The sequence below is a fragment of the Arachis hypogaea genome, chromosome 9 (assembly GCF_003086295.3).
Source record: "Arachis hypogaea cultivar Tifrunner chromosome 9, arahy.Tifrunner.gnm2.J5K5, whole genome shotgun sequence".
Classification (NCBI taxonomy): Eukaryota; Viridiplantae; Streptophyta; class Magnoliopsida; order Fabales; family Fabaceae; genus Arachis; species Arachis hypogaea.
The window spans coordinates 70,659,373-70,681,041 of record NC_092044.1 but is presented as its reverse complement, the minus strand read 5'-3'; the positions used below and the strand labels follow the sequence as shown (position 1 = coordinate 70,681,041).

General features: G+C 40.5%; 2 non-coding genes across 2 annotated transcripts; both read left to right on the top strand.

Moving 5' to 3' along the window:
- The first annotated feature begins 736 nt into the window (after window positions 1-736).
- LOC112713653 (small nucleolar RNA R71) lies at window positions 737-840 on the top strand. The gene has a single exon (XR_003158624.1). It is a non-coding gene; the product is annotated as a small nucleolar RNA R71 (small nucleolar RNA).
- An 11,204-nt stretch (window positions 841-12,044) lies between these two features.
- LOC112714080 (small nucleolar RNA R71) lies at window positions 12,045-12,151 on the top strand. The gene has a single exon (XR_003159035.1). It is a non-coding gene; the product is annotated as a small nucleolar RNA R71 (small nucleolar RNA).
- The last annotated feature ends 9,518 nt before the right edge of the window (window positions 12,152-21,669 follow it).

Here is a 21,669-nt window from a genome sequence, read left to right as displayed (position 1 = left end):
AGGCATTGGAAGATACAGAAGAATGAGTAATAATTCTTCAAAAGCTTGTAATAATTCTTCATTAGAAGATACAGAAGAATGAGTAAATTGAGAGGTTTGCTACTGATTGTTCAGTGGTCCTTGGTTTTGCCTCAGGTGAGGTGCTCGGTATGGTTGATTTTGCTGCCTGTTGTTGTAATTATTCTACCTCTGATTTCCCTGATTATCTCTACCTCCCCTATTATTGTTATCCCTCCAATTCTGGTTTGAATTGTCTTGCCATCCATGGTTATTATTTCCACTTTGATTGTACCCTTGGTTGGGGCGGTCATAGAAGTTGTGAGTGGATGCCACCATGTTGTCTTCTTGTTGGAGCTGCGGGCATTCATCAGTGTAATGGTTGTAATCAGCACAAATTCCGTAAATTCTTTATGGAACTAGTTGTTGGTTTTGCTGCGGTTGAGTTTGCTGAGCTTGTTGATTTAACTGCATTTGCTTCAGCAGGTTGGTCATTTCACAGATGCTTCGATTTAGAGCAGCAGTCTCTATGCCAGAAGATATTTCTACAACGGCCCTTGAACGGCCTTGCTTCTGTCTATGGTTCCGAGTAGATTCAGCTAAATCACTGATCAATTGCCAAGCTTCATCAGTGGTCTTGTACTTCTTCATAGACCCATTGCTGGCACTTTCCAATGTGGTCTTATCTTGGGGTCTCATACCTTGTGTGACATAGCTGAGTAGCACGATATTGTCGATCATGTGGTGGGGGCATGCTTCCAGAAGATTATTGAAGCGCTCCCAGTATTCAAAGAGAGTCTCATTGTCATCCTGAACAATTGTAGAGATATCCTTCCTCAGTTTATCAGTAACTTCAGATGGGAAGAATTTCTCCAGGAACTCCTTTCTGAGTGTATCCCAGTTGGATACGTTTGCTAGAGGTTGAGTGTAGTACCACCCTCTTGCTTTTTCCTCAAGAGAGAATGGAAAAGCTTTCAGCAAAATTTAAGTTTCATCAGCGCCATCACGCCTGACAGTAGAACAGGCTGCCTGGAAATCTCTCAAGTGCTTGATAGGCTCTTGAGCAGGTAGGCCATGAAACTTCAGCATCAAATTTAGCAGTGCGGTCTTTATTTCAAAATCCGTAGCTACCGCTGGATGATGCGCTTGAAACGGTTGCAGTGTAAAATCAGGAGCTCCTTCCTCCTGAATGGTAATTCTTCTAGCTGCCATGTTTTCTGCACGTAAAACAACCGAATCAGTAGAACGGGGCCTGGTTTCTTCCTCAGATTCACTTTCAGATCCGCCCTCAGAGCGGACTAACCTACGCTGTTCTCGCCTTATTCGTGAAATTGTTCTTTCAATTTCAGGATCGAATATTAGCAAGCGCGGATCAGGAAGTGAACGTGTCATTTGACAGAAGAAACACGCAGCTCATAGTAGCAAAATTAAAGAAAATGCAAATAAATAAATTCTAATTAATAAAATAAGCACTCTATTGTAACTCCCCGGCAACGGCGCCAAAAATTGATGGAGTGCAGAAGCTGGTGAATTAAAAATTTATTAAAATGGTTACGTTGCAAGTATAGTTCTTAACTCACCAAAAATCTGCCTATCAATTTAGAAATATGTCACTGAAAGTTTAAATTAAAATTACTGGGAGTTTTAAGTCCCAGGTCGTCTCCCAACGAGTTGCAGAAAGATGTGCTGTTTTATTAATCAGATATTCCAAAAAGAGTTGAGCTAAGTAAATTGGGATTTAAATTGAGGAATTTTAAATAATAAAAATAAGAGGCCTTGACTGGGAATTGATTGGTTAGAATCTCTATCATTGATGGTGTGATTGTAAGATTAATTTATAATTTATAGTCGTTCTGTTTGGTTATCCCTTACTAGGTAAGAGAAAGTCAAACAAGTAGAAATGCCAGATCTGTTCACAAGTTGCAACCCACTTAGTTCAGAGGGATTGGCGTCAGTGACAGGATAGCAATCCAACATTTAACCCAATTACAAATTTTTCTTTCAATCCTTCCAACTCAAGAGTTCTTTTTAATCAACTCCCCATCAAGTAATGAAACTACTCACGCATTGTAAATAAAGAATCCATGGCATATGAAAGGGAATTAAAAGAAGACATGATTATTGGAATGGAATTTAAATTAAAAAGAAATATTCCTTGCATTAATTAATCATAAAAATATCTGAATGACAAAATTGAACATAACAAAGAACATGGAAGAATAAAACCAAGTTAAGAGAACAAACTAGAGTGATGAAATCTTGATGAGGAAAATAACTCTTCTCAATGTCCATATGCTAAGATCAATTGAAAATTAAAATTCTTAAAACTAGAGAGAAAAAAACCTAAGAGAGTCAAAAACTAGATCTAAATTACTTAATGAATGTTTTCTCTCTTGTTTCTGCATATTCTCTGACTCTGGTCTGCTGTTCCGGGCCGAAAACTGGGCCAAAATAGGGTCCAAAATCGCTGGTTTCAGATTCTGCAGTTTATGCAGATCGCGCATGTCACGCGATCGTGTCGTCCATGCGGACGCGTTGCTGGCGCTTTTCCTCTTCACGCGTTCGCATCGTCCGCGCTACCACGTTGCTTGTGCTTTCCAATCCGCGCGGCCGCACAAGCCATGCGGCCGCGTCACTGCGATTTGCGCTCCTTCGTGCGGTCGCGTGAGCCATGCGACCGCGTCACTTTTCGCTGGTTATCTCCTCAAACTCTTGTGTTCCTTCCATTTTTGCTAGCTTCCTCTCCAATCTCCGTCTCATTCATGCCCTATAAAGCCTGAAACGCTTGACACACAGATTACGGAATCGAATGAAATAAATGAGAATTAAAATTAAATAATTAAAGTCTCTGGGAAGCAATTTTCAAACATGTAATCAATTCAGGAAGAAAATCTAAATGCATGCTAAATTGATGAATAAGTGGGTAAGGATCACGACAAAACCACACAATTAAACACAATATAAACTATAAAATAGTGATTTATCAACCTCCCCACACTTAAACATTAGCATGTCCTCATGCTAAACTGAAGGAGACAAGGAAATAAGTATGAACATGCAGAAACTCATGAAATGCAATGCAATCCTACATACATAAATAAATGCAACTATATGATTATTATCCACTTGATCAAAAGTAAATAAGCCCTTTAAAACAATTACAAATCAAATTCCACTAATTCTGTCATCATATATTAAAACTGATAAAAGTGCAAGAAGATAGCTTATGAAGGCTGGAAACATGAAAATTCAAGCATTGAACCCTCACTGATAATGTATGTATGCTCTAATCTCTAGTGTATAGGGTAATCACTCTATTCTTCTCTAGTCATGCTTTCTAACTTTTGTTTTTCTCCTAACCAATCAACAACAGTTAATATACCAATGCAAACATCATGAGGTCTTTTCAGGGTTGTAATGGGGCCAAGGTGCAGGTAAGGATATACATATGGCTAAGTGAGCTTTATAAATTGAATCTTTAATTAACCTAAGCTCTCACCTAATATACATATATTCTATATACTTTTAAATTCATGTCTAACTACCCATAATTCCCTTTTTCAACCCATACTCATGTTTCAACCTTGTATTTTAATTCTATCATATGTGCATTGATCTTTGAATTATGAATTTAACATTGGGGTAATTTTGTCCCCTTATTTATTGAATATTTTTTTTTAAATAAATAAAGCTTATCAATGCACATAGATTTTTCATTTTTATATTTTCACATGAGTGGGTATCCAAATTTCCTTCAAATTTTCATGACACATTCCCTTAACAACTTCTGTTCCCACAATTTCTCATACTTAACTAGCACACACAATTCTATCTTAAGCTAACCAAAGATTCAATTTGGGATATTCAATTATTTTTCAGCTTAAGGTTAGTAATGTGGTGAAATATAGAACAAATGGGGTGGTTTTAAAAGCTCAAAGTGGTTAACAAGGGTAATTGAAAAGGGTAGGCTTGATTTGGATAAGTGAGTTTAAACAAATAATGGCCTCAATCATGTGCAAGCATGTAAATATAATAAATATTGGACAAATAAGATAAAACAAAATATAGATTACAATCATAGAGAAGTAAACACACAAGAATAAAATAATTATGGTTAAATAGTGTAACCATACATAAAGGCTCAAATCTTTCACAGGTTGTGTGTTCTTTAGCTCAAACATCATGTTCCAAATACAACTCAAGCAGATTTATCATAAAAACTTTGAAAAAAATTAGTGAAATTTTGTTCCAAAGATAGATTTTTTTAAAAGAAACTTATTGTCTTTTCAATCAAGTAGAACATGCATGCAACTATCCTAACCTATGCAATTTATTCTATTCTATAAAAGAAAGAAAAAATCTAACTAAAATATCCTAATTATTGGTGTCAGAGAAGAGAATTTACCTCTGGAAGTCAGGTACTGACCGACCTCCCCACACTTAAGGCTTTGCACCGTCCTCGGTGCCATCTGTCAGGAATAGGGGTGGGCTGGTGGCAGTATCTCCACAGTCGGGACCAGTATGGCTCCCGGTGCTGGTAAAAGAAGTGGAGTCCGGGGTGTCTGAGTCTCTGAAGCGTCCCTTGAGTAGCTCCTTGAGGTGTTTGAATCGGCGCTCGTTACGGTGCTCTCTCATCTTTGCTTTTTGTTCATGCCGATCCAACTTTTCAAGTATCTGCTGGAGCACTTTCTCAGTGGTAGATGCTTGTGGTGTTGAAGAAGGAATATCTTCAATTGGCTCAGTAGGCTGGCTTGTAGTGGCTGCTAAAAGTCTGAGGTATTTCCGATTAGGGACATATTGATCATCCCGTGGAAGCATGAGTTTGGTGTCCCCAGCTCTGTAGGAGACTCCGGCTGCGGAGACAAGATTTGAGACCAAGGCGGGGAAAGGTAAGTTGCCCGCAATTTGTACATGCTCCATAGCATGCCGGATGTGTCTTGAGAGATTCAGAGGTTGCTCTGTAAGGATGCACCATAGTAGAACAGCCATGTCCGCAGTGAAGAAGGACTCATGAGTGCTTGGAAAGACGTAATGGGACATGATCTGTGCCTATACGTGAGCCTCCAAGGTAAGTGCGGAAGCCAAGATACCCTTAGGGCGGTTGCGGTGGTATCCGTAGATCCAACGGCTGCCAGGTAAAGCAATGAATCTGAGAATGGAGTCCCAGTCAAATTGGTATCTCTGGCGCTGAAGGGTGGCTTCTTGAAAAGTGTCCATTCCTTTTGGAATTGGGGAAAGACTCAGAACTTGCTGAATGGCCTCTTCTGTAATTGGGACTTGCTTCTGCCGGACATAAACAGACTGCAGGGTTGGTATATAGAAGTTGGAGTAGAACTCAACTACCCAAGAAAGATTGACCTGCCTTGGCTGTCTCCGTAGGAAACCCCATTGTCTTCGCTCAATTTGTGGCTCAACAAAGGTGGCAATATTGGGCGGGAGGATGAGAAGGTATTCATTGTTATAGTTCCTTTCTGCTAGGATAGGGAACATCTGCTCACAGTAGCGATTGGAAAATCGCGCAGTGTCCTTTGCTGGAAAGGCTTTCTCTTTATCGTCAACCTTTATTATCCTCTTAACTCTTTTTGTTGAGGGCTTGACTGTGGTTGAAGAAGGCTCTGCCACTAATGCTCTTTTAGTTCCTCTTCTTGCTGATGGTTTGGAAGTAGCTTTCTCTTGTCCTTTCTTGGTGCCATCCTGAAAGAAGGGAAGAGAAAGAAAATTAAATTCATAGAGATAGAGCAAGGAAGAGGGTATTGTAAGTGATAGTCAATGCACAATAAAGATAAATGGCATGAACACATGGTCCGGATTACATGTGAAAAGCTCATCAATGGAAATATAGCAAGTGCATGTAGGACAATGGAATGCAAGAGGTTTATTGGCATGCAGGCAAAGGCATGAGTAGCATATATCAAACATTCAATGTCCAAGTTAGGTTACCATTTGTAACAAACTAACTATCACGGTTGTATTGACAATTAAATTTAAATAATAAAATATGAAAGCGAATTTGTGAAAAGCAAGCATTGCAGAGTAGAGTAAAGTAATATAGAAAAGTGCATAGTGCTATATGGGCTTTTTCACAAATACATGGCATGCATGGCAAACAAGATATAAAAAATATGAAATTGAACATGCAAGCAATCCCTTAAATAGGGGAAAAAATAATTGTCAAACAATTTGCAATAATCCACAAGCATATAATGAGGAATGATGACTCAAAAGGTTTCTAACACCATGTAAAAGAAGAAGAAGGAAAAATAAAGATATGAAAAGAAAAAGAAAAGAAAAGAGAAAATAATAATATATATACATACTATAATAAGAATGATAGAAAAGAGAAGAAGGAAGAAGAAGGTAAAACCTTGTTAATGGTGGTGAGAGAGAGAGAAAGTGAAAGGTGAGGTAGAAGGGGAAAGGGAGAAAGAAGAAAGAAGGGGAAAAGAAAATGTAGGGTTTGGAGAAGAGAAAGATAAGATAATTTGGCTTATTGGGTTGAGCTGTGTGGCGCATGCAACGCGGCCGCGGAAGACACGCGTTCGCGTGGATGCGCGTCAGGAAGGGGGGCGCGATCGCGTCGGTCACGCGGTCGCGTGACCTACATTGTGCTGCTGGCGCGAGTGCAGCCTCGCTCCAGCACAACTCTCTGTTCAATATAATTCAATTGCCAAATTAAGGTGATGCGATCGCGTGGGTCATCCGATCGCGTGAGTGTGCATCAAAAATTAATTGACGCGGCCGCGTCGGCGACGCGGTCGCGTGACCAGGATTGTGCTTCCAGCACCAATCCAGCACCACTCTCGCACAATATAGCATTGTGCACCATTTTACGTCGAAAATGCAGGGCACGCGGCCGCGTGGAGTATGCGGTCGCGTGGGAGGCCATGATTTCCATGCGACGCGGTCGCGTGGAGTAAATTGTGCCTTTGGCACGACTCCAGCGCTGCTCCTGCAAAACTTTCTGTTCATTTTTATTTTTCTTTACTCCCCCTACCACGCGGACGCGTCGCTTGTGCGATCGTGTCGTGCGGCAAAATTTTTTTTTTTAGAAAGATAAAGACATGTAATTGAAAGAGCATGAAAGCACTAATGAAGAGAATAGTTATTTAAAGAAGAAAAACAAAAAGTAAAGAAAAGAACGATCATACCGCGGTGGGTTGTCTCCCACCAAGCACTTTGCTTTAACGTCCGTAAGTTTGACGCTCCACTAGCTCAATCTGTTGCTATGTAGGGATCTTCCAGGCGGAAGATCTCAAGCTCCTTGCTCTTCTGCACCTTCTCACCATGGTATAGCTTCAGACGGTGTCCATTGACCTTAATAAGTTCAGAACTTGAAGGACGGCTTAGGTGATAAACTCCGTACGGTTCAGCCTTCTCTATTCTGTATGGACCTTCCCATTTTGATCTCAACTTACCGGGCATGAGCCTTAGTCGAGATTTGTAAAGGAGAACAAAATCTCCAGGTTGGAACTCTCTCTTCTTGATGTTTTGATCATGCATAGCTTTCATCTTTTCCTTGTATATTTTGGAGTTCTCATAAGCTTCTAGGCGAAGGTTCTTCAGTTCCTGCAGTTGTAACTTTCTTTCAGCTCTAGCATTCTCAATCCCCATGTTGCACTCTTTAACTGCCCAGAAGGCTTTGTGTTCGATTTCAACTGGGAGATGACAAGCTTTTCCATAAACTAAGCGGAAGGGACTCATCCCAATGGGTGTCTTGTATGCTGTTCTATATGCCCACAGTGCATCCTGTAGTCTGGTGCTCCAGTCTTTTTTGTGAGACTTTACTATCTTTTGCAAGATACGTTTAATTTCTCTGTTTGACACCTCGGCTTGCCCATTAGTTTGGGGATGGTAAGCTGTTGCAACTTTATGGATTATCCCATGCTTCTTCATCAATCCTGTTAGTCTCCTGTTACAAAAATGGGTGCCTTGATCGCTCACGATCGCTCGTGGTGATCCAAAGCGGCATATAATATGGTTTCTCACAAAGGAAACAACAGTGTTAGCATCATCAGTGCGGGTAGGAATTGCTTCCACCCATTTGGAAACATAATCTACAGCTAACAATATATAAAAATATCCACTAGAATTTGGAAATGGACCCATGAAGTCAATGCCTCAAACATCAAAAATTTCACAGAAAAGCATATATTGTTGAGGCATCTCATCCCTCTTGGATATGTTACCAAATTTTTGGCATAGGTGACAAGATTTACAAAACTCAGTAGCATCTCTAAAAAGAGTAGGCCACCAGAATCCACAGTCTAAGATTTTTCTAGCTGTTCGTTGAGGGCCAAAATGTCCTCCACTTTCAGATGAGTGACAGGCTTCTAAAATAGACTGGAATTCTGATTGAGGTATACAACGTCTAATTATCTGGTCAGCGCCACATCTCCATAAATATGGTTCATCCCATATATAATATTTAGACTCGCTTTTCAGCTTGTCTCTTTGATGTTTAGAAAAATGTGGAGGAAATGTGCGGCTAACTAAATAATTAGCAATAGGTGCATACTAAGGGACTACTTCAGATACTGCTTGCAGGTTGTCAAAAGGAAAATTATCATCTATAGGAGTAAAATCATCCTTAATATGTTCAAGGCGACTCAAGTGGTCTGCAACTAAATTTTGATTACCACTCCTATCCTTGATTTCTAAATCAAACTCTTGTAACAGCAGTATCCAACGTATAAGTCTTGGTTTGGATTCCTTTTTAGCCAATAGATACTTTAGAGCTGCATGGTCCGAGTACACTACTACTCTAGTACCAAGTAAATAAGCCCGGAATTTATCCAGAGCAAAAACAATAGCGAGTAGCTCTTTCTCAGTAGTAGTATAATTGGACTAGGCAGTGTCTAAAGTCTTAGACGCATAGGCAATAACAAAAGGATTTTTACCTTCATGCTGAGCCAGTGCTGCTCCTACTGCATGGTTGGAAGCATCGCACATGATTTCAAATGGCTGGCTCCAATCGGGTCCTCTCACAATTAGAGCTTGAGTTAGAGCAGTCTTTAGCTTATCAAATGCTTGTTTGCAATCCTCACTGAACTCGAACTCAATATCCTTTTGTAGTAATCTATATAAGGGAAGTGCCACCTTACTAAAGTCCTTAATAAATCTCCTGTAGAAACCTGCATGGCCAAGGAACGAACGGACTTCCCTCACAGAAGAGGGGTAAGGTAAACTAGAAATAACATTCACCTTTGCTGGGTCTACAGATATGCCATTATTAGATACCACATGTCCCAATACAATCCCTTGTTTTACCATAAAGTGGCATTTTTCAAAATTGAATACAAGGTTTGTATTAATACATCTATCTAATACTCTAGATAATCCATCTAAGCAAAGGTTAAAAGAATCACCATAAACGCTAAAATCGTCCATAAAAACTTCCATACAGTCCTCAATAAGATTAGAGAAAAGACTCATCATGCACCTTTGGAAAGTAGCTGGTGCATTACACAAGCCAAAGGGCATTCTTTTATAAGCATAGGTTCCAAAAGGACATGTAAAAGTAGTCTTTTCCTGATCCTCAGGAGCTATATGAATCTGGAAATAACCTGTGTAACCATCTAAAAAGCAATAATGTGATTTACCTGACAGGCGATCCAGCATTTGATCAATGAATGGAAGTGGATAGTGATCCTTACGAGTAGCTTGGTTGAGACTCCTGTAATCAATGCAGACTCTCCAAGCATTCTGAACTCTAGTTGCTATGAGCTCTCCATGCTCATTTTTCACTGTAGTGACTCCGGACTTCTTGGGCACCACTTGCACTGGGCTTACCCATTCACTGTCTGAAATGGGATATATGATACCGGCCTCCAATAGTCTAGTCACTTCCTTTTTGACAACTTCCAAGATGGTAGGATTCAATCTTCTTTGTGGTTGACGGACAGGTCTTGCTCCCTCTTCTAAAAATATTCTGTGCTCGCATATTTGAGGGTTGATTCCCACTATATGTGCCAAACTCCACCCTATTGCCTTCTTATGCTTCCTCAACACATCAAGTAGCTGTTCTTCTTGTTGAGAAGTCAATTCTCTTGCAATAATAACCGGAAGCTTCTGCTCATCCTCAAGGTAAGCATATTTGAGATGTGGAGGGAGAGGTTTCAATTCTAACTTTTGATCATGGACAGGCTCTGGGTTATCTGGGGCTTCTGAAAATGGCGAACTGTCCTCATTGTCAGTTAAGAGGGTCCCCACACTTGGACCTTGTCCAGTGTGCCTCTCTTCAAACTCTTCCTTTTGAACTTCAGCCACACTTTAGTCTATGACATCACACTGGAAGATAGAACGATCTTCTGGGGGGTTGTCAATGACTCCATTCAGATTGAAGATTACTATGCGGCCATCTATTTCAAAGGAGTATATCCCTGAAAAAGCATCCAATTTGAATTTTGATGTCTTCAGGAATGGTCTTCCAAGTAGGATTGATGATGGCTTATCTAAATCATTATGAGGCATCTCCAGGATATAAAAATCAGTGGGAAATGTGAGCCCTTTAATGTTCACCAAAACATCTTCAGCAACTCCAGCAACTGTAATAATGCTTTTATCTGCTAACACAAAACGAGCTGCCGACCTTTTTAAGGGAGGGAGCCTTAAAACATCATATATAGACAAAGGCATTATACTGACACATGCTCCTAAATCACACATGCAATCATAAATTACTACACCACCAATAGTACAACTAACTATGCAAGGACCTGGATCACTACATTTTTCAGGTAATCCTCCTATTAAAGCAGATATAGAACTACCTAAAGGAATAGTTTCTAATTCATTAATTTTATCTTTATGGATACATAAGTCTTTTAGAAACTTTGCATATTTAGGTACCTGCTGAATAACATCAAAAAGGGGAACAGTTACCTCAACCTTTTTCAATATCTCTACCATTTTAGGATCAGGTTCCAGCTGCTTCCTAGGCATCCTTGCAAGTTGTGGAAATGGAATAGGAGTAGTGTTTTCTGTGGTGCCTGCACCTTTTTGTGCCTCTTCCTGTGGTTGAGCTATCTCTTCTTCGGCTATGTCCTGTATATCCTCTTCCTCTTCAACATCTTCGATTTCTACCACCTCTTCAGCTGAGGCGTATTCTGGTGAGCTTGGTTCCTCCTGATTCCTCTCCTGCAATGTGGTTTCGGACCTCAGCGTGATGACATTAATTCCTCCCTTTGGATTGGGTAATGGTTGAGAGGGGATTCCAGTGGTGCTTGAAGGTTGGTTACTGGAATTTTGTGCTGAACCAAGTTGTGTCATAAAAGCTTGTAGAGTAGAGGTGAAACCATTCAGACTGGCGTTAATACTGTTCACGATGGTATTTTCCATGGCCAGTTGTCTTTTCTCAAAAGCTTGTAATAAATCTTCATTAGAAGATACAGAAGAATGAGTAAATTGAGAGGTTTGCTGCTGATTGTTCGGTGGTCCTTGGTTTTGCCTCAGGTGAGGTGCTCGGTATGGTTGATTTTGCTGCCTGTTGTTGTAATTATTCCACCTCTGATTTCCCTGATTATCTCTGCCTCCCCTATTATTGTTATCCCTCCAATTCTGGTTTGAATTGTCCTGCCATCCATGGTTATTATTTCTACTTTGATTGTACCCTTGGTTGGGGCGGTCATAGAAGTTGTGAGTGGATGCCACCATGTTGTCTTCTTGTTGGAGCTGTAGGCATTCATCAGTGTAATGGCTGTAATAAGCACAAATTCCGCAAATTCTTTGTGGAACTAGTTGTTGGTTTTGCTGCGGTTGAGTTTGCTGAGCTTGTTGATTTAACTGCATTTGCTTCAGCAGGTTGGTCATTTCACAGATGCTTCGATTTAGAGCAGCAGTCTCGATGCCAGAAGATAACTGCAACGGCCCTTGAACGGCCTTGCTTCTATCTGTGGTTCCGAGTAGATTCAGCTAAATCACTGATAAATTGCCAAGCTTCATCAGTGGTCTTGTACTTCTTCATAAACCCATTGCTGGCACTTTCCAATATGGTCTTATCTTGGGGTCTCATACCTTGTGTGACATAGCTGAGTAGCACGATCTTGTCGATCATGTGGTGGGGGCATGCTTCCAGAAGATTATTGAAGCGCTCCCAGTATTCAAAGAGAGTCTCATTGTCATCCTGAACAATTGTAGAGATATCCTTCCTCATTTTATCAGTAACTTTGATGAGCGGATAATTTATACGCTTTTTGGCATTGTTTTTAGTATATTTTAATTAGTTTTTAGTATACTTTTAGTAGTTTTTAGTTAAAATTCACTTTTCTGGACTTTACTATGAGTTTGTGTGTTTTTCTGTGATTTCAGGTATTTTCTGGCTGAAATTGAGGGTCCTGAGCAAAAATCTGATTCAGAGGCTAAAAAGGACTGCAGATGCTGTTGGATTCTGACCTCCCTGCACTCGAAGTGGATTTTCTGGAGCTACAGAAGCCCAATTGGCGCGCTCTCAACGGCGTTGGGAAGTAGACATTCTGAGCTTTCCAGCAATGTATAATAGTCCATACTTTGCCCGAGATTTGATGGCCCAAACCGGCGTTGCAAATCAGCTTCAGAATTCCCAGCGTTTAACGCTGGAACTGGCATAAAAATTGGAGTTAAACGCCCAAACTGGCATAAAAGCTGGCGTTTAACTCCAGAAAAAGTCTCTACACATGAAAGCTTCAATGCTCAGCCCAAGCACACACTAAGTGGACCCAGAAGTGGATTTTTATGTCATTTACTCATTTCTGTATACCCTAGGTTACTAGTTCACTATTAATAGGATCTTTTGACATTGTATCTGTACCTCATGACACTTTACACGTTTCTTTGTGTACTTTCTATGGCATGAGTCTCTAAACCCCATGGCTGGGGGTGAGGAGCTCTGCTGTGTCTTGATGGATTAATGCAATTACTACTGTTTTTCATTCAATCATGCTTGCTTCCATTCTAAGATATTACTTGTTCTTAAACCTGATGAATGTGATGATCCGTGACACTCATTATCATTCTCAACTATGAACGTGTGCCTGACAACCACCTCCGTTCTACCTTAGATTGAGTAGATATCTCTTGGATTCCTTAATCAGAATCTTCGTGGTATAAGCTAGAATTGATGGCGGCAGTCAAGAGAATCCGGAAGGTCTAAACCTTGTCTGTGGTATTCTGAGTAGGATTCAATGATTGAATGACTGTGACAAGCTTCAAACTCCTGAGGGCTGGGCGTTAGTGACAGACGCAAAAGAATCACTGGATTCTATTCCAACCTGATTGAGAACCGACAGATGGATAGCCGTGCCGTGACAGGGTGCGTTGAAGATTTCCACTGAGAGGATGGGAGGTAGCCACTGACAACGGTGAAACCCTTGCATACAGCTTGCCATGGAAGGAGCCTTGCGTGCTTGAAGAAGAAGACAGTAGGAAAGCAGAGATTCGGAAGATGGAGCATCTCCAAAACCTCAACATGTTCTCCATTACTGCAAAACAAGTACTTATTTCATGTTCTTTTACTTTTCACAATCAACCCTGATAATTATTGATATCCTGACTAAGATTTACAAGATAACCATAGCTTGCTTCAAGCCGACAATCTCCGTGGGATCGACCCTTACTCACGTAAGGTATTACTTGGACGACCCAGTGCACTTGCTGGTTAGTTGTGCGGGGTTGCAAAAGTGTGATTGCAATTTCGTGCACCAAGTTTTTGGCGCCGTTGCCGGGGATTGTTCGAGTTTGGACAACTGACGGCTTATCTTGTTGCTTAGATTAGGACTATTTTATTTTTGTTGGTTTAGAGTCTTTTAGTTGAGTCTAGTTTCATATTTTAAGTTTGGAGGTCAATTGCATGCTTTTATTTTTCTTTTAATTTTCGAATTTGCATGTCCTTACTCCCTTTTTGATCCTTAAAAATTCTAAGTTTGGTGTTCTCTTTGTGTTTTTCCCTTAAAATTTTCGAAAATTAGTGTTTGATTTTTTAAAAATTTTAAGTTTGGTGTCATTTTGTTGTTTTTCTCTTTCCTCTTTTCAAAAATCAAATCTTTTTCAAAAAAAAAATTTTCAATCATATCTTTTTAATTTCTAATTTCAAAATCTTTTTAATTAACTTATTGATTCAGTTTTCAATTTGCTTTGATCTTATTTTCTTTTAATTTTCGAAATTTTATTTTATTTTCCAATTATTTTATTTTATTTTTTTTGGTCACCTTAAAAAAAAAAAATATATATATATATATATATACCTTGCTTGTGAATTCATATCATATTCCCTTTTTCCATCATGGACCTAAGTGGAATTGAGCAGTCCAGAAGGACTCTGGGGTCATATGCTAACCCCATTACAGCTGCATATGGGAGTAGCATCTGTACACCTCCCATCAAAGCAAGCAGTTTTGAGCTAAATCCTCAACTCATTATCATAGTGCAGCAAAATTGCCAGTATTCCGGTCTTCCACAGGAAGAGCCTACTGAGTTTCTGGCACAGTTCTTACAAATTGCTAACATAGTACGTGATAAAGAGGTGGATCAGGATGTTTACAGACTATTACTGTTTTCATTTGCTGTAAAAGATCAAGCTAAGAGGTGGTTGAATAACCAACCTACAGCAAGCATAAAGACATGGAAACAATTATCAGACAAATTCCTGAATCACTTTTACCCTCCAAAGAGGATGACATAGCTAAGGCTGGACATCCAAGGCTTTAAACAAGAGGATAATGAATCCCTTTATAATGCCTGGGAGAGGTATAGAGGTATGCTAAGAAAATGCCCCTCTGAAATGTTTTCAGAGTGGGTGCAGTTAGACATCTTCTACTATGGGCTTACAGAAAAAGCTCAGATGTCTTTAGACCACTCAGCTGGTGGATCTATACACATGAGGAAGACAATTGAAGAGGCTCAAGAGCTTATAGACACTGTTGCTAGAAATCAACATTTATACTCTAGCAATGAGTTCTCTACAAAAGAGGAAGTCATGGCAGTAGCCACTGATCCTAATCCTCAAGAACAGATGATTGAGCTTAATCAACAATTGCACCTGATGACAAAACAATTAGCAGAATTTAAAGAGATGCTCCAAGAAACTAAAATTGCTAACAAGAACATAGAACTGCAATTGAATCAGGCAAAACAGCAGATATCTAAACAGATAACAGAGGAATGCCAAGCAGTTCAACTGAGGAGTGGGAAGACATTGAATAACACTGCTCAAAGTAGCAAAAAGCCAAACAAGGAACAATTGACAGAGGATAACCAAACCACTATTCAAAATCCCTCTGAGGACAGTAAGAGCCCAGAGAGGAGCACTTTTGGCGTTCAAACGCCAGAAAAGGGAGGAGAGCTGGCGTTAAACGCCCATTCCCTGCCCAATTCTGGCGTTCAAATGCCAGAGAAGGGAGAGAAGTTGGCGTTAAACGCCCAATCTTCACCCAATCCTGGCGTTCAGACGCTAAGGGAGGATCAGACACCTGAGAGTGCTGCCAGTAATCCCTCTAAAAAGGCTTCTTCAACCACTTCTGTAAGGAATAAACCTGCAGCAACTAAGGTTGAAGAATATAAAGCCAAGATGTCTTATCCTCAGAAACTCCGCCAAGCGGAACAGGATAAGCAATTTGCCCGCTTTGCAGACTATCTAAGGACTCTTGAAATAAAGATTCCGTTTGCAGAGGCACTTGAGCAAATACCTTCTTATGCTAAGTTCATGAAAGAGATCTTAAGTCATAAGAAAGATTGGAGAGAAACTGAAAAAGTATTTCTCACTGAAGAATGCAGTGGAGTCATTCTAAAAAGCTTACCAGAAAAGCTTCAAGATCCAGGAAGCTTTATGATACCATGCACATTAGAAGGAGCTTGCACCAAGACAGCCCTGTGTGATCTTGGAGCAAGTATCAATCTAATACCTGCATCCACTATCAGAAAGCTTGGGTTGACTGAAGAAGTCAAACCAACCCGGATATGCCTCCAACTTGCTAATGGCTCCATTAAATATCCATCAGGCATAATAGAGGACATGATTGTCAAGGTTGGGCCATTCACCTTTCCAACTGACTTTGTGGTGCTGGAAATGGAGGAGCACAAGAGTGCAACTCTCATTCTAAGAAGACCTTTCCTAGCAACTGGACGAACCCTCATTGATGTACAAAAAGGGGAAGTAACCCTGAGAGTTAATGAGGATGAGTTCAAGTTGAATGCTGTAAAAGCTATGCAGCATCCAGACACACCAAATGACTGCATGGGCGCTGACATTATTGACTCTTTGGTGGAAGAGATCAATATGACTGAAAGTCTAGAATCAGAGCTTGAGGACATCTTCAAGGATGCTCAGCCTGATCAAGAAGAACCAGAGGAAACAAAGGAATTTTTGAAAATTCCTCAGGAGGAGGATAAGCCTCCCAAACCTGAACTCAAACCACTACCACCATCCCTGAAGTATGCATTTCTGGGAGAGGGTGACACTTTTCCAGTGATTATAAGCTCTTCTTTAAATCCACAGGAAGAGGAAGCACTGATTTAAGTGCTAAGGACACACAAGACAGCTCTTGGGTGGTCCATAAGTGATCTTAAGGGCATTAGCCCAGCTAGATGCATGCACAAGATCCTGTTGGAGGATAATGCCAAACCAGTGGTCCAACCACAGAGGAGGCTAAATCCAGCCATGAAGGAGGTGGTGCAGAAAGAGGTCACTAAATTACTAGAGGCCGGGATTATTTATCCTATTTCTGATAGCCCCTGGGTGAGCCCTGTCCAAGTTGTCCCCAAAAAGGGAGGCATGACAGTGGTTCATAATGAAAAAAATGAACTGGTTCCTACAAGAACAGTCACAGGGTGGCGTATGTGTATTGACTACAGAAGGCTCAATACAGCCACCAGAAAGGATCATTTTCCTTTACCATTCATAGACCAAATGCTAGAAAGACTAGCTGGTCATGATTATTACTACTTTTTGGATGGCTATTCAGGTTACAACCAAATTGCAGTAGATCCTCAGGACCAAGAGAAAACAGCATTTACTTGCCCTTCTAGCGTGTTTGCCTACAGGAGGATGCCTTTTGGTCTGTGTAATGCTCCTGCAACCTTTCAGAGATGCATGTTATCCATCTTCTCTGATATGGTGGAGAAATTCCTGGAAGTCTTCATGGATGACTTCTCAGTATATGGAGACTCATTCAGCTCCTGTCTTAACCACCTAGAACTTGTCCTGAAAAGGTGCCAAGAGACTAACCTGGTTTTAAACTGGGAGAAATGTCACTTTATGGTGACTGAGGGAATTGTCCTTGGGCACAAAATTTTAAGCAGGGGAATAGAGGTGGATAAGGCAAAGGTAGAGGTAATTGAAAAATTACCACCACCTGCCAATGTTAAGGCAATCAGAAGCTTTCTGGGGCATGAAGGATTCTATAGAAGGTTTATAAAGGATTTTTCGAAAATTGCAAAACCTTTGAGCAACCTGCTAGCTGCTGACACACCATTTGTGTTTGACACACAGTGTCTGCAGGCATTTGAGACCCTGAAAGCCAAGCTGGTCACAGCACCAGTCATCTCTGCACCAGATTGGACATTACCATTTGAACTAATGTGTGATGCCAGTGACCATGCCATTGGTGCAGTGTTGGGACAGAGGCATAACAAGCTTCTGCACATCATTTATTATGCCAGCCGTGTTCTAAATGATGCACAGAAGAATTACACAACCACAGAAAAAGAGTTACTTGTAGTGGTCTATGCCATTGACAAGTTTAGATCCTATCTAGTGGGATCCAAAGTGATTGTGTACACTGACCATGCTGCTCTTAAATACTTACTCACAAAGTAGGATTCAAAACCCAGGCTTATAAGATGGGTGTTGCTTCTGCAAGAGTTTGATATAGAAATAAGAGACAGAAAAGGGACAGAGAACCAAGTAGCTGATCATCTATCCCGAATAGAACCAGTAGCTGGGGCATCCCTCCCTTCTACTGAGATCTCTGAGACTTTCCCAGATGAGCAACTCTTTGCCATTCAGGAAGCTCCATGGTTTGCAGATATTGCAAATTATAAAGCTGTGAGGTTCATACCCCAGGAGTACAGCAGAGTGCAAAGAAAGAAATTAATTTCAGATGCCAAGTACTACCTATGGGATGAGCCGTATCTCTTTAAGAGATGTGCAGACGGAATGATCCGCAGATGTGTACCCAGAGAAGAAGCACAAAGGATCCTATGGCACTGCCATGGATCACAGTATGGAGGACATTTTGGAAGTGAGCGAACAGCCACTAAAGTCCTCCAATGTGGCTTCTACTGGCCTACTCTCTATAGAGATGCCCGAGAGTTTGTGCGTAACTGTGACAGTTGCCAAAGAGCTGGTAACTTGCCTCACGGATATGCCATGCCTCAACAAGGGATATTAAAGATTGAATTGTTTGATGTATGGGGGATTGACTTCATAGGTCCATTCCCACCATCATACTCAAACACTTACATTCTGGTGGCAGTGGACTATGTATCTAAGTGGGTAGAAGCAATTGCTATACCCACTAATGATACCAAGACCGTGCTGAAATTCCTCCAGAAACACATCTTCAGCAGGTTTGGTGTTCCCAGAGTACTAATCAGTGACGGGGGCACTCATTTCTGTAATAAACAGCTATACTCTGCTATGGTCAGATATGGAATTAGCCACAAAGTGGCAACTCTGTATCATCCACAGACAAATGGGCAAGCTGAAGTCTCTAACAGAGAGCTAAAAAGAATCCTAGAACAGACTGTGATAGCCCGAAGAAAGGATTGGGCAAAGAGTTTGGATGATGCTCTGTGGGCATACAGAACAGCATTCAAGACTCCTATAGGAACCTCTCCATACCAACTGGTGTATGGGAAAGCCTGTCATCTGCCCGTGGAACTGGAACATAAAGCCTACTGGGCAACCAGGTTCCTAAACATGGATGCTCAATTAGCTGGTGAAAAAAGATTGCTCCAACTAAATGAGCTAGAGGAGTTCAGACTCAATGCCTTTGAAAATGCAAAAATTTATAAGGAAAAGGCAAAGAAGTGGCATGACAAGAAGTTGTCATCCAGAGTCTTTGAGCCAGGACAAAAAGTTCTGCTATTCAACTCTAGGCTCAGATTGTTCCCAGGAAAGCTTAAATCTCGTTGGAGGGGTCCGTATGTGATTACAGGAGTATCACCATATGGATATGTTGAGCTCCAGGATGCTGAGTCTGACAAAAAGTTCATTGTTAATGGACAGAGGATCAAGCATTATCTTGAAAACAATTTTGAGCAAGAATACTCAAAACTGAGACTTGAGTGATTCTCAGTGAAGGTCCAGCTAAAGACAGTAAAGAAGCGCTTGCTGGGAGGCAACCCAGTCATTAGCAGGTTATATGTTTTGTTTCTACAAGGGCAAGTATCAAAAATGAAGGAATTCACAGAGTTACAGAAGGATTCAGTGCAAAAAGCAGAGAAAAAGAGCTTACTGGCGAAAAAATGCCAGTAAGGGGTACTTTGGGCGTTAAACGCCAGAATGGGCACCATTCTGGGCGTTTAACGCCAGGTGTGCAGCATCCTGGGCGTTTAGCAAACGGCCCAATGACAAAGGGAATTCTGGCGTTTAACACCAGCCAGGGCACCTGGCTGGGCGTTAAACGCCCACAATGGCTAGCAAATGGGCGTTAAACGCCAGAAAGGTGGGGGACTGAGATTTTGCTTTCCGATCAAATTTTTTTTCAAACTTTCCTTTTTTGACCCATACTTTTCTACATAAACACATTTCAACCTTTCATCATTCACCTTCAAATCTTCAAAAATCAAAATCATTCTTCAAATCTCTCTCAAATCAATCCCAAATCTTGTTCAAAAAACCCACCCTTCTCTCAAATTCTCTCCATATCTTCTCAAATCTCCTTCCAATTTTTCGAAATCTCTTCCCCCCTTATAAAAACACGTTCGGCCTCCTTATTCCCCCACACCATTCGAATTTGCTCTTCTCTTCTCTCTCTCTTCTTTCCTTTCTTTTGCTTGAGGACAAGCAAACCTCTAAGTTTGGTGTGCTTTTCCGTGATCACTAAGCCAAGATTCATCAAGATCATGGCTCCTAAGGGAAAACAAACCAAATTAAGAGGAAAGAAAGAGAATAATCCAAAGAATCTTTGGAATCAAGAGAAGTTCTTAACCAAAGAACATGAAGACCATTATCACAAAATAATGGGTCTGAGGTCAGTGATCCCGGAAGTTAAATTTGATCTGAAAGAAGATGAATATCCGGGGATCCAAGAGCAAATTCGAAACAGAGGATGGGAAGTTCTAACCAATCCTAAGATAAAGGTTGGAAGAAATTTGGTTCAGAAATTCTACTCAAATCTGTGGCTGACAGATAAGCAGAGAATGACTGGAACTGCTTTCCATACTTACAGAACCATGGTCAGAGGGAAAGTTATCTACTTCCATCTGGACAAAATAAGAGAAATCTTCAAATTGCCTCAACTGCAAGATGATCCTGAATCCTTTAATAGGAGAATGGTGAGAGCAGATAAAGGGTTGGATCAAGTTCTAGAGGACATATGCCTCCCTGGAACTAAGTGGACAACCAATTCAAAGGGTGTCCCAAACCAACTCAAGAGGGGAGACCTCAAACCAATTGCAAGAGGTTGGCTAGACTTTATTGGGCGTTCCATATTGCCCACTAGCAACCATTCTGAGGTCACTATCAAGAGAGCAGTGATGATTCATTACATTATGCTTGGAAAAGAAGTGGAGGTTCATCATCTGATTGCTTGTGAGATCTACACAATTGCAAATAAGAATTCCACTAAAGCCAAACTGGCTTACCTAAGCTTGATCTCCTTGCTCTGTAAAGAGGCTGGGATAAAGATGGGAGTAGATGAATTCATACCCATTGAACATCCAATCACCAAGAAGTCAATGGAAGGACAAATGCAAGACAACTCTATCAAAAGGAGGGCGCAGGAGTTCCTCCCTGAATTTCCTGAAATTGGCTACTGGGCCAGCCTAGAAGCATCTATCACCAAGTTGCAAGAAACTATGGAGCAACTTAAGGAAGAACAGCAGAATCAGAACTGCATGCTCTGCAAATTGCTGAAGGAACAAGAGAAGCAGGGGCGTGAACTTCAAGAACTGAAACGCCAAAAATTCTCCCCTCAATTTGAGGGAGCATCCACTTCTCAAAATCAAGGTTGTTGAGTCCTAACTCTGTGAAAACCTCTATCATTAGGAGCCTATTTAAATTTTTGTTTTCTATTTTTTTTAGTCTCATCTTATATCTATTTTTGAGTCTTGTTCTTAATTCATAATTAATAAAATTTAAAATTCATGTCTTAAAGCTATGAATGTCCTATGAATCCATCACCTCTCTTAAATGAAAAATGCTTTAATCACAAAAGAACAAGAAGTACAAGATTTCGAATTTATCCTTGAAACTAGTTGAATTAGTTTGATGTGGTGACAATACTTTTTGTTTTCCGAATGAATGCTTGAACAGTGCATATGTCTTTTGAATTTGTTGTTTTGAGAATGTTAAAATTGTTGGCTCTTGAAAGAATGAGGGAAAAAGAGAACTGTTATTGAGGATCTGAAAAATTATCAAATTGATTCTTGAAGCAAGAAAAAGCAGTGATTCAAAAAAAATGAAAAAAAAGAGAAGAAATAGAAGAAAAAGAAAGAAATAAAGTTGTGATCCAAGGCAAAAAGAGTGTGCTTAAGAAC